At 39.8% G+C, this 13,113-nt stretch overlaps 1 protein-coding gene across 1 annotated transcript in view; it reads right to left on the bottom strand.

The window, feature by feature from the left end:
* The window catches only part of MYO3A (myosin IIIA), a 126,860-nt gene extending 125,266 nt beyond the window's left edge, over nt 1-1,594 (bottom strand). The window contains exon 1 of the mRNA XM_027781755.2: nt 1,283-1,594. The gene's annotated coding sequence lies outside the window, so the exon portion shown is untranslated. The remainder of the gene's footprint in view (nt 1-1,282) is intronic.
* Nucleotides 1,595-13,113: the final 11,519 nt, after the last annotated feature.

Here is a 13,113-nt window from a genome sequence, read left to right as displayed (position 1 = left end):
TAAGTAATGACAGTCTGTTGTGGAAAGGATCCTAGTTTAAACCAGTGAAAGTCACAACCAGCCTCTGAGGCCTATAAAGGCAGGCACTGTTCAAACAAACAGGCAGCCTCAGCCCTGAGTGACAGTCTACATGCCAAATAGACACTGACTGTGCTGGAAAACTTCGACACAAAGTGATTAAGTGACTTTCTGTGTCATGCAGCCCAGCCACACTTCTCCTTTCCCTTCATTTTCACTCCCTGTTTCTCCATCTCAACATGCCTTGGCTTTTGCTCCTCTTTTTTCCCAAAAATTTACTGCTTTGCTTTTCTATAGGAAGCTTTCCAGATGAGATTTTGAAGTTCCTTTGGGAACATGGGTATATGCTCCCCTTTCCCTCAAATAAAGTTGAAATAATTGAGGACAAGTATTATGTATTGATAACATCTAGATACATATTAAAAGACAAGTGTGATCATCTCCAGCTGTACCTGTGTGAGGTTAAGTTGCACTTAATGCCATGAGAGAGCGTCTGTACTACGCTACCTTTTTAACAGATTGCGATTAGATTGGTTTCAGTCTCTCCCCTTGCCTTTCAACATACTTTTAAACTTTATTAGAAATACTGTGTGTAAATCTGAAAACTGATTTTAAATTACTATGGAAGAAGTGTGAAAGCAATATGAACAGACAACCTTTCAAAGCATCTGCAACATTAGATCACACTAGACAACTGCTTATAGAATAAATCTTACTCTTCATTGTAATATAATGGACCAGAAGCATACATAAGTAGAATGGACCTCTTTTACTTCAGAGCTGGAAAACTCAGACTTTTACGTTCTTAGCAGCTTCTAATGACAAAAAGAAAAAAAAAGTTCTTGTGATTAAGGCACCAAATTAAGACTATAATTTATTTAATAAAATATTTCCTGTATTGTGAAAGTCCTTACCACATCCAAATAAAGTCAGAATCCTGCTGTGCTGGACACTGCAGACCCCCCTACAAAAAGAGGTCCTCCTGCTCCTGCTAGGTTCTGAATCCTAGGCAGAGCTCAGCTGTGGAGGGCTTGTGTGACCTAGGGCATATGCTCCCTCTTTTAATCTTGTTTCTTTCCTTTATAATTGAGCTTTTAATGCTGTTCTACCCGTGAGGAGGTGTTTTGATGGCTAATTATGTACATATGCAAATAACAAGTGACGCACAAAAAGATCAGCAGATATATAAATTATAACAAGACAATAAACAAACATGTTTAACTAGCAGAAGAGAGACAACCACTGTAAGAATTAAAGAACTTACCTCTCTGGGGGACTGCTTTTTGACCTCTCTGGCTGCTTAACTGAGCACAGCCTGTAGCAAATATGAGGAACTCCTCCCCTTTTGGTGTTTATTACAGAGAAACAATACTTCCTGCGACACCCGAGTAAATATCCTCTAGGAAAACCACCACAGAGTTTGTCTACCACTAGCTTAATAATCCTTTGATCATAAATACCATCCACCACAATGAATAACCAGGCATGCCCAAAAGCATACTTCATTTATTGAATGCATAGATTTCTCTGAAGAAACCCTGAGCTTTGCCAGATATTTTCTTTAGTTGATCAAAAGAGCTCCCTAACCCCTTTTGAAGGTCTTAGATGTGTGATCCTTGTAATCACATTTAAGGGGCTGGTTAGCTCAGGAGATTGTTAATAGGATACAAAACCTTTCACATCCAACCCAGATCAGTGCAGATGAAAAGTTGTGACTATTTAACAGCTCTTTCATCTCCTGTGACCTAACCCAGTTCCTAAAGGAGAAATGTATGTATTATTTTAAGTTTACAGAATGTGGTTTTCAGGCTTTTTCAACTGCACATGTAATACAGAACATTTGACAAACAGGTAAATAATTAAAAAGCTCAGTGGCAATTAATGAATCCAATTAAAACTGCAATCAAAAGAATTTTGAAAATTCCCACTCCAAAACTACCTTCATTGTCTCAACAAGCGAGGATTATAGTAATCAAAAAGCAGGAATTGCTGGAAAGTAGGAGTGATTTAGAAAACTGACAGTTCACTGCAATTTCCTTGTATCAGTCCCTGTCATCAGACCCAGGAGCTGCACATCTAGCACAGAAGTATTGCCTTTGAATGGTGATAGCCTAACTCACACTTACTCAGTCATACCCAGCAGGAAAAAAACAAACAAGCAAGCAAGCAAACATATGCAAGGCATTGTGTTGGAATTTCACAGCTGTTTCTACTTGACAGGGTTTGAGGTAGCAAATTTTTAGGAGTTTGCCAGTGGTTTTAGGGGGTTGCAGGTGGGGTTTTTTCCATCTAAGAAAGTCTTAAGTCAGACCCAATTCGAACTCATGTCTCAAACTAGATTTTTTAAAAAATGCTCTGAAGTTATTTTCTTTTTTCTTTAAATAAAGTATCAGGAAAAGAGGTATTGGAAAACTGGGAATATGAAACTTTTCACAATTGTTCAAAAAATAATCACATAGGAGGTCAGGGGCCAAGTGGTAACTGCAGAGATCTGTGCTACAAAATGGCTTCTAGCGTCCACAGTTACTTAGAGAGCGTACTTATCCCTTCCTTGGAATGCACTGATCACCAAAATGACCTTAAAGGATTTTGCTTACGTGCAATGATGTGAACTAATAAGGTGCTGGGACATCTGAGGAGTGCTGCTTTTTGCATGCCCGGGTATAATGTGAGGTGCTAATCTTGAAAACATGCAGATAAAGATCTGGGGTTGTACTACTGCCATTTCCAAGTGTGCACAACAGATCCATCAGAGTCCTGAAGCTGGCTTGAAAATTGTGGGATTGAAAAGCTAAACTAAGCAATAAACACCAGTCACATGGTAATATGGGTCATGTGGCTCATCTTCTTAATACATCAGTTTCCCTACTAACTGCTTAGATATTCCAGGTTTGGCACTTTATATTCTTTCGCAAATTATTTTTGAATCAGTTGTATGGAGGGTCTTATTTATATCCTGGAGTAGCAGCGCCTATGTTATGCACAATCCAAGTGAACAAAAATATATTCTATATAAACTGGGTATTTCTTTACAGTTGTATTTCTCCATAGCCCCTGAAGTTTTAGGTAATCAGACTGGCACTAAGAAAAATACCCATTAAACAAATATCACCATTTACATTACTAAACAAAATGTACTTTGTTACATAAATAGGACTGTGAACTAGTGAACTATAAGCAGCATCAAGGTCTTGATAATTCAAGCAGTCAAACTGATGTTTGGTGTCTACATCTAGTTATCGTCTGTACTGCTCTGGTATGTACTTAAGGAAAGCTGAAAAGACCTTTAGCTAAAAAAACCAAAAGATATACAGCAGAATCTTTCTGTAAGATTATTTCTACTTTTTTTCCACCCTGAATTAAAATAAGACCTAAAGCCCAGAAGTTGTTTAGTGTAGAGGCTCATACATAATATATATGTGTGCAGCATGTTGCATCCAGTCTCTGCGTTCATTGCATTCCAGGTGCTGCCATTTAACCATGTTTATTAATGGAGCAAATAGAGGTCTTTTTATATCAGGTGATAAAAGAAGGCTAAGTGTTGAGCAAGTGTGTCTTTTCTTCTGCCTCTGAAGGGGTCACAGCGCACAAATGGAAGTGTCAGCCAGGAATGATAGACGGCATTTTGTATGAGTGAAAAGGAGAGAGATTTAGTCTTGATCAGCAGCCAGAACACATACATTTCTGTACAGAAAGTTGCACGTGGGTCTGCCTGACCAGTAGGTGTCCAAATCTCTCACTCACTTTTCTTCTACCTGACCTGATTGTTTCAATCAGCCTTGGCTAGTGCAGAAGATTCTCCACATTCACACCTCCCACAAACACCCATCACAGCTCTTTATAAAGTTAAATTTCAGGCACTAAAGACATTATGGTTTACATAAGACCACTTCTCTCAAGGCTGAATCAGTTCCAGTGGCCCTCACAAGAGTCACAGGGCACCAGCTCCTTAATCTGTGGATTAACTGGACATTAAGGTTACCATTGGGAAAAATGAAGCTTCTAATCCTCATAATATATAAAGGACTGTAAAATTTAATCTACATATTCAGGAATAAGATAGAAAAGTGTGATAAGCAAGAAATTTCATGAGTTTTATTTTGCTATGCTTTCATTTTTAATACCATACTTTTGTAAAGCCAATATAATGATTTTGAAGGGATATGACTTGTGAAGTTTGGAAGCTTGAGGCTGGAAGTACTCAAATAACTATTCTTGGACAATTTCAAGTTTGGAATATCTCATAATATGCAGAATACTTCCAAAAGATACACAGAAAGTTTCAAGTGTTCTTTTTCTGCTCATTTTTTTCCTATTTTACACTGTTTCAGACATACCAGGAGCTTGCTGTCAGTGTAGATCATCCTTGCCTTGGAGCCAGAGGTAACAAGCACAGTGCCAGACTTCACAAACTTCACAGATCTACACTTCATTAATCCCAAACAGTTGCAAAATAATAAACAAATAGATAAACCCTAGAAAATTCTCTTTTTCTTTCAGGCAAAAAGGACAGGTTGGTTGTATCACGCTAGGCTGAAAAGAAGAATGACAGTGTAATCTGAGAATAACCTGAAAAGTTTGTTTAGTTGTTTTTCTCCATTATTCAGCTGGTACTATTACGAATTCCTCAGCCTCCTAATTTGGAGGCACACCACAAATGAGTCTTGTAAACAGTTTCCTATTCATGAGCCTGTCGTTAAGCTCTGAGGATGTTCCAAAGATAGCCCTTGGAGGATCTGGATTTGTCTTCTTTTTCTTTTTAATCCGGTTATGGAGTATAACAAACAGTGACACAAACAGGATTACATTTTGAAGGGGCCCATGCCTGGTTATGCCAGCGACACAGCCATGCTGAGCTCCTGTTCCCTGCTCTGCAGCTTGCTCTTTTCCCAGCTGCTCCTCCTCCTCTTTTCTGGCTGATTGTAAACACATTTGAAAATAACATGTTTATTTAGAGCAATTACAGATTGAAAAAAAAAAGAAAAAAAAAGAAAAAAAGAGGGAAGCTATGTGCCATCCTGATTTTTAGCCTCTTATCTGCCTTTATTACCATACGTGTGTCCCAGTGCTCAACCAGTTAACTGTATGGAGCATTTCAAACACTTCGTGCTCCTGAATGACTGAATGACGGGACAGCTGTGTCATCTCAGCTGCTAGCAGCAATGGAGGCAATTCTTCTCCACAGAGTACTTCCAGCATTTCTGTGGTGACATTTTCTTTAAAGCCAAATTGTCATTAGGACTCTTCCAGTTGACAAGCACTTTTTGAAATAAAACCACTGATTTTAAACACTGAGGGTAGTTTAAACAGTGAAATATGAAAGGCACCAGTATATTATCCATCTCAGAATACCTTCAAATGAAGGCAAAGAATTTAAAACAATGAAAGGCTGTTAAAACATCAAGAACTCTGTGTTCCTGAAAGTATTAATTGCATATTGATTATGGCAGCTTGTGTTCTAAATGGTCCCAACTGCCCTATCCATGACCATCTCTCTCCATTATTTATAACTCCTCCAATTTCTCCCATTAGCTACAAACTCAGAAAATATTCTTGCTTCCCAGCTATTGTCAGGAAAAATATCTTTAGCACCAAGACCAATTGATACAGACTTTGATTAGAAATGTACCTGGTTTAAGATGTTTTTAATTTCATGATAGATTTTGAGACCTACAAGCAGCCAGTTTCCAGTCTGTCCAATGGTGACTGACTGCTTTTATAGATTCTTAGGACTAATATAAGCTGTCTAGAATGACTGGCTCTGGTATTTCATATAAGCTGCTGTAGTTAGCAAGGGCCCATATTTAAGAAGGTAGCTATTAATATATTCTGTCAAAAACACTCTTAAGACAATCAAGGTAAGATTAATAACCCCACCACGTTTTTCCAACTAGAGTCCCAGTTCCCAGTTCTCAAATGCATCTTATCTGTCCTATGTTATGGTTGGCATTATAAAAAATTAAAATAATTGTCACAGAATGCATTTTATAAGTTTATATGTAATTTCTACATCAGGTAGTACTGATTTTGTGGCTTATATACACTTAGCCCTCAGATGGTATCTGACAGTTCAGTATGATCTGTAAGTCACAACAGGATGGCAAGGTAAATTTTCTGGAGTAAAGAAAGTTATTGAAAGTTTCAATAAACAAGATTTAAATTAAATCAAAAAGCCAATATTCAAAAGCCAGCAGTCAAAAAAGCTTGTTTTCTCCTTTACATTCTCTAGATAGCAAAGAAGACTGTACTGTTTGTGTTTGTTAAATAATATACCTTTGCAAAGCTGAGGTAAACTTATCTGGCTGTTCTTTAAAACATTTAAGTTGCAATTAGTGTAATGGTCCATCAGTTACTATGTCTAGCTGCTCTTCAGTGCCAGAATTAGATCTTTAGCTGGCCTTTTAAAATTGCTTTTTAAAAAGGATTTCTAAGCAAACCTGCAGAGGAGCCATAATGGATCTAACCACGTGGAAGTTTTCAGTCCTGAAGATGAAAATGGTCTTTATGAAGGTGCTCTAAGTTACAGATTGAGGGGTGCAAACTTTACTCCTCAAACTCAGCCTTTGCAATTAGCCTTTGCAGTGGCTAATGCTGAACTGCCTCTGAGAAATGGATCATGCAAAGTGAGATTTAATGTCAATCCGCCTTAAATTATAAGCATCCATGTAGGTGACATGTTTTCCCTTACAGAGTCTTGTGTGAACTGGACTTTGAACTGGTTTTCACACCAGAGCACGGTGTCTCATGGGATAAGGGAACGCGGATGGAAATGCGTTGCTGGAAGTAGAGGTAGGGCTCTTTCACCCACTACTACAAAGCTAAGCACTGAGAAGAACAGCTTTTCCCAAGATGTGGTCTGCCCTCACTCCCAGGCAGTCTTAAGCACAGCCTGTCCTAATGGCTGTTCTTGACTTTGCAACCGTAATAATGTTCTCTTTACCTAAGCTGTATGTACTACATAGAATAACTTATAGTAGTTAATGCTATTTCCACCTCCCTCACCTGTCCTTACACAACTGTGACAATTGTGAACCCACACACTATTTGGAAAGACCAGATGAACTCTCATTTCAGCTGCCAAGCCAGGCCCCAGTTAAGGATTAGGATGAGGCATTTTATATGGGGTTGGCTTATCGCACCTTTGCCTGTTACCGTGCTTTCTGTACCTTTCTTTGATGGAGCTGAAATTGCTCGCTGCAGGAGACCCGATGCTGGACTGGGTAGCCCACAGGTCTGGTTCACAGCTATGGAAATTCGGTGTTCCCACTGCAGCCACTTGGCCACGGGATTAGGGTGTCTTCCTACCCTGTTGTTGCCTGCCATGGTCTCCTGTGGAGAATGTCCTCAGCACACTCCAAGACTGTCTCCTTTTCCCCTTTTTGCTCAAACACACTAGTTAATCATTGCTTTCACACACAATGCAATTTCTGATTGTTTAGCTAAGCTACACAGAGGCCAGGGCTGCTGCGGCTGTCCTGTGTGTGCTGCCAGCCTCAATTAGCCTGTTGAGCGCAGAAGAGGTTCTGTTTTCCCGGAGGTGGTTTTGTGTCCTGAGGTTCTAGCTTTGATTGTGGCAACTGCCTTACTTAGCAGGCACCGCAGGACACAGAAGGAAAGAGAAATCAGAACAGCGGGGGAAGGCTGGCGCTCACCACAGAGGCACAGCAGAGAGAAGGGCCACCCGCCGCCTCCCCTGCTTGCGTCTGACAATTGAGCTCAGATTTCTACCTTCAGTTCTGCTTGAATCCAAAGAAAGGAGCTGTGCGTAGCAAGCGGAAAATTGCTTACAAACTTTCTGCAAATACAAACAATTTTGTGTTGTTTTTTTTTTTTTTAAAAAAAAAAGGGACTGCAGGTTCGGAGAGATGCAAAATCTTATCCCTGTGTCTCACCATGTGATGCAAAACTCCTGACTCCCCTGTTTGTAAGTGCTCAAGGGACACTGGCCCTGATTCCTTGCTACCGGCACCTGTCTGACTCAAGAAGGAACTCCTAAATTTGTTATGTGAAAAGCTACCTCATCTGGCTTACTGTTTGGAACGTTACTGCATGCAAGTAACGAACGTCTAACTACTGTATTTGTACGAGGGAGTTCAATATGGCACTATTTTCTATTTGGGGAGCGGATGCGGGTTTCTGATTATTGGATGTACCTATTAAGATTTACATTCCTAAACTCGATCTCATTCAAGGTAACAGTAGAACTTGTGTTGGTTTAGAATGGGCTAAGGACTGACCCTTGAAAGCAGTATTTTTAAAAGAAATTCAGTTATTTCCATTACTGACTGTTTAGACATATGACAACAATAAGGAGCAGTACTTTACATTTTCTAGCACTTTTTATTCCTAGGATTTCTGCACATGCCACAGACTACACACATCGTCATCCCGTTGTCAAAGGGGTTGCAGTAGGTGGTAGAGATCTCCATGCTCACAGACAAGATTTCAGTTTTGGAATCTGACCCGCTGCACAGAAAGCAACAGGGCACCTCAGAAGGAGTAAGGCACAGGATATGATGTGTTTTGCACCTGTTATGCAACAGAGAACAATTTGCCAATTAATTCAGGTAGTGTTAGAGAGAAGAGATAACATGTCTTGGATTTCCTGCTCTTAATTTATTGAACAGCTAGGCCCTTGGGACTAATAAAAAGAATTTCACCAGCCTGCAGGAGGTCTACAGTTTCTGATATAATAGAAAAATACCATCTCTCAGACTGGAAAAATGTTGTTAACTGATGCAGACCTTGCATAAAGAGCATCTCTAGTGGACTATTCAAATAAATGTTCTACCTTACCTTTAAACTATACTCCCTGATGAGCAGAATGATAAACAAGGTACACGGGGTGAGTATTTACCAATTTCTTACTGCTCTGTTTCTTTACAGTGACCAGCCCTGAGAAAACAAGGAAGGAAATAACCTTTCCATCACTTTCTCCTGGCACATAGGTGGCAGGAGACTTTCATTTCCTAGACACTTCTTACATGGGACTGTGTCCTAGGACCTAGGTGACAAGCTGAATTGTAGAATGGGTTGGGTTAGAGGGACCTTAAAGATCATGTAGTTCCAACCCCCCTGCCATGGCCAGGGACACTTTCCACTAGACCAGGTTGCTCAAAGCCCCATCCAGCCTGGCCTTGGAAGCTTCCAGGGATGGGGCATCCACAGCTTCTCTGGGTAAGCCGTTCAGTGCCTTACCACTCTTATAGTGAAGTATTTCTTCCTAATATGTAATCTAAATCTATCCTCTTTCAGTTTAAAGCCATTCCCCCTTGTCCTGTCGCTACACGCCCTCATAAAAAGTCCCTCTCCAGCTTTCTTGTACCCTTTAAGTACTGGAAGGCAGCTGTAAGGTCTCCTGGGATCCTTCTTTCTCCAGGCTTAACAACCCCAACTCTCCCAGCCTGTCTTCACGAGAGAGATGCTCCAGCCCCCTGATCATCTTCAGCCCCTCCTCTGGACTTGCAACAGGTCACTCAGGTCCTAAACCACTACTGAGGGAATATGAATATAGAGGACTCCATTATTTTGTGTGATTACTTAGGAAATAACTGAGGAAAGAATTTATAAAAGAAAAACTCGGTAGTTTCTTTCTCTCTGCAGCTTCATTAATACAAATTGGAAGAACAGGTAATACAATAGAAAGTCTTTTGGCTTGACAGCGAATTCCCAGAATCTTCTCACTTTCAAACTAATAAATAAATCAAATGTTCCTTATTCATGAAGATGGCAGTACCATCTTACAATGCTTGCTCTGGTGCCAGGTACAGTTTAAGACAGAGGGTCTTATTTTTTCATTCACTTAGAAGCAGAGGGCTTATTGAGGTACTGGCTGATCTAAAAGCGATAACATTTTTCTTCAAAAGGGCATTTAAAAATGAATCAATGCTGAATTAATACTCCTCAAAAAACTTTTTTTAACTAGTTCTATTTTATACCATATTTATTGAGCATGTCAGTTGGAAGGCCTATACCGAAGCTTGGACGATTATGCATCTGATTCGCAGTCCTCTTGTGCAGGTGTGCCAAGATGGATTTATCAAGGAACCAGTGGAGTTATGATCAGTTAGAACAATAAACGAGTGTCCTGCCTCTTCTTAGCACATGAGTTATCTCTTTTCCTCTCTTTCAAAATAGGCAGCTCTGTCTTTACTAGTTTAGGGACACATCTCCAATCTGTAAAGATTGTTTCACAACATGCTGAGGTTCAGTCTCAGTTTTATCATGAGATTCAGGGCTCAAAGCTTCAAATCAAACTGCAGACATGTTGTCTGTTTTCTAGTTGAAGTAGTCATATACTCAGAGTATGAGAGGTGTGTAATTCATCCTACAGAAATCTAAGAACTAAAAAAAACCTGTTTAGTTTGCAAAGTGGGTGATGTGGCAGTCTGTGAAAACCTCTGGTGCTGAAGCATCTGGTAGTGAACCCCCCCCCAGAACAGAATGAAGGGCTTACAAAGACACAGCAGCAAATAAGAATTACATCCAACCTCCAGCCTTCAAACAGCTTCTGGGAAGTCACCGTGATTCATGTGGCTTCCAGGCAAACCTTGTCTGCAGTAGCTTTCTTAAGATTCAGTCTGGAGCTGCTCAAAAAATAAATTCTAGCTTCTGTCAGTCTTCTCCAAGTCTCCTTCATGTTTATCATCCTGGGTCAGAGTCTTAGGTTTGTTTTTCAGGCCTGTTGCAATTTGGGTTGGTTGTTTTGGATTTCTTCGGCAGCAGCTCACAGGCTGCTGGCGGGATTGGGGCCTGTAATTTTATTCTTTAGATAGCTCAAAATACTTTTTCTTCTCATGTATCATATGTTCTGCAGTTTCTAAATCCAACTAGGGAAATTGGGATGCTGAATGACATTTATTATAGCTTATAACTTTGCCTCTGTAACCTACCTTGAGCATCTTCTTATGCAAGAAGACAAACAAGAAAGTTACATTAGATAGGCAGCAGCAACCTTTGTCCAGTTATATATAACACAGATTTTTTTTGTATTATTATTGTTTTGCTGTCTTTTTATTTCCCGTGAAACATTTCTCAGAGGAGAAGATTTCACTAAAGTGGTAAAGGAACATTTTTATTTACTGTATTCTCCATGTAAATAGTAAACTATTTTTCCATACCTATCTATCTATCTATCTAAAACACCTATCATCATATTGATAAATGAATATTTTTTTTTTTGCTTTAGAACCAGTAGAACAAAGAAAAAATATAGAAGACAAAGCTCAAGGCTCATTTATTTAAAGTTCCTCAATGCTAAGACATCTTTGCTCTCAGTTCTTCAAGAGTGACTTGCAAAGAATGCAACACAGCACACTGAGTCCACAACACTATTTTTGTTCATTTCACACAGGTCTGTAGGCAGCGTACAGCTGCCTACAGAGCAGAATTAGGCCTGTGTTGCTATTGAATGACCTGGCTCAGAGCCATCAAGAGATTTTTTGCAAGTAGCTCCTATTAATGCTAATGGGAATGTGACAAATTAATCTCTCATGTACAGATGAGAGAACAAATCCATTCAGTTGCAGAATAAAAATACTGTCAATATTTGAGAGACTACAGAAACCTGAACCATGTAACACCAACATCAACAACCAACAGTCTGGCTTCTTTTGACTTGTTAGTACCATGCAGTCTAAAATCAGCACTGGTACAAAGATAATGCAGTGTGTCCCCCAACTCTTGCGCCTCTGCTGGGGTTTTTCTTTGTTATATCATACTGGTAAATTGCAACAGCATTATTCCAACTTCTAAGAAAACCCAGCAGTAAGTAACGTAAATATTTATCCAAAAATCCACATTGTAAGGGCAGAACTAAAAAGAAGATAATATAAATAAATTTAAAAAAATCAAGGAAAAAAATAAGAGCATTGCCTACATTTGCTTTGGTATAACAAGTAAATTTTATATTTGCTTATTTACACTTTATTTAAAGTATAAGCAGATATTTCCATCATAAATGCAGGCATGCTTATTTGTAGTACTCAACAAGTTACTCTTCAGCTATTTTCTGTTCTTACAGTGTGATTTTGTAGCTTCTTCCCAATAATTATTGTTTGTTTACAGTTGCACTCCTTTGGTGCAAATAAAGCAAAGGTTCTTCTGAAATCCTGCATATTTACTGTTATCTGGAAACCAGTCCTACCAGTATACCTTTCAAATTCCTTGCTGCACTGTTGAAAAATGGTAACACTAAAATGGAATGTCACAGGGACAACTGTGAGAAAGATACAAATCTCTGAAGTGGGTAGTACGGGACACAAAGGTACCTAAACCAGGAAAAATACAGTAAAATCAAATGTTGGGAGACATCTGAACATGCTGCAAAGATAGATGAGATTCTGGGTCATGGATGTTTAAATGTTTCATGTAAAGAGGCAAAGGATTTATTGTCCTATTCTACCACTTGTATATTCACGAGTAAATTACTGTATTATGAGAATGCGTCTGGTGCACAACGTGAGCCAACACAAACCCCTCTGAGATGCAGCACGTGCAGTAGTGCTGGATGGCTTCAGGAAGGCCATCCTCTCCCAGGCATATCTGCCCAGTGAAGAGGAGCAGGATGTCATGCCAGGATTGTCACTGGCAATGCCTTGCTGTTTACAGATGGGACATGGGCTTGAACAGGCTCCCAGAGAGGCCAGACTGGCTGAGGGCACTGCAAGGGTGGACCAGCTGCTCCTCAGGTTTCTCCCTGCCAGTGCAGTGGGAGCACGTGTAAGACATCCTCTGGTGCACTGAAATAAAAGTCACCCCTGAGGAGATCAGTGAGTGCCTCAGTGGTCTGCTTTGATGCTGGCATTGTGTTGAGTCATGAAGTGCATCTGAAGAGTTCTGTCCTGCTGTCTGAGCTTAGAATGATGCCAATGGGGATGAAGCTCAGAATGGCTTCTCAGTGTTTAAGGATATATCTCATGCAGCCTACAGATGCCTTGGAGGTCTTTCAAAATGCTGAGGATCCCAGACAGAAAAATCAAGGCATTTTCATTTCAAGGAAATGAAAGCAGAGACTGCAGAAAGGAAGAGCTGGCCAACCACACTTGAAAAAGCTCTTCAGGCACCAGGACAAGCTAACAATCATCCATTTCTTGT

This window comes from Falco peregrinus, chromosome 5, assembly GCF_023634155.1.
Source record: "Falco peregrinus isolate bFalPer1 chromosome 5, bFalPer1.pri, whole genome shotgun sequence".
Lineage (NCBI taxonomy): Eukaryota > Metazoa > Chordata > Aves > Falconiformes > Falconidae > Falco > Falco peregrinus.
The sequence above is the reverse complement of the archived record's forward strand: the minus strand, read 5'-3'. Positions and strand labels throughout refer to the sequence as shown.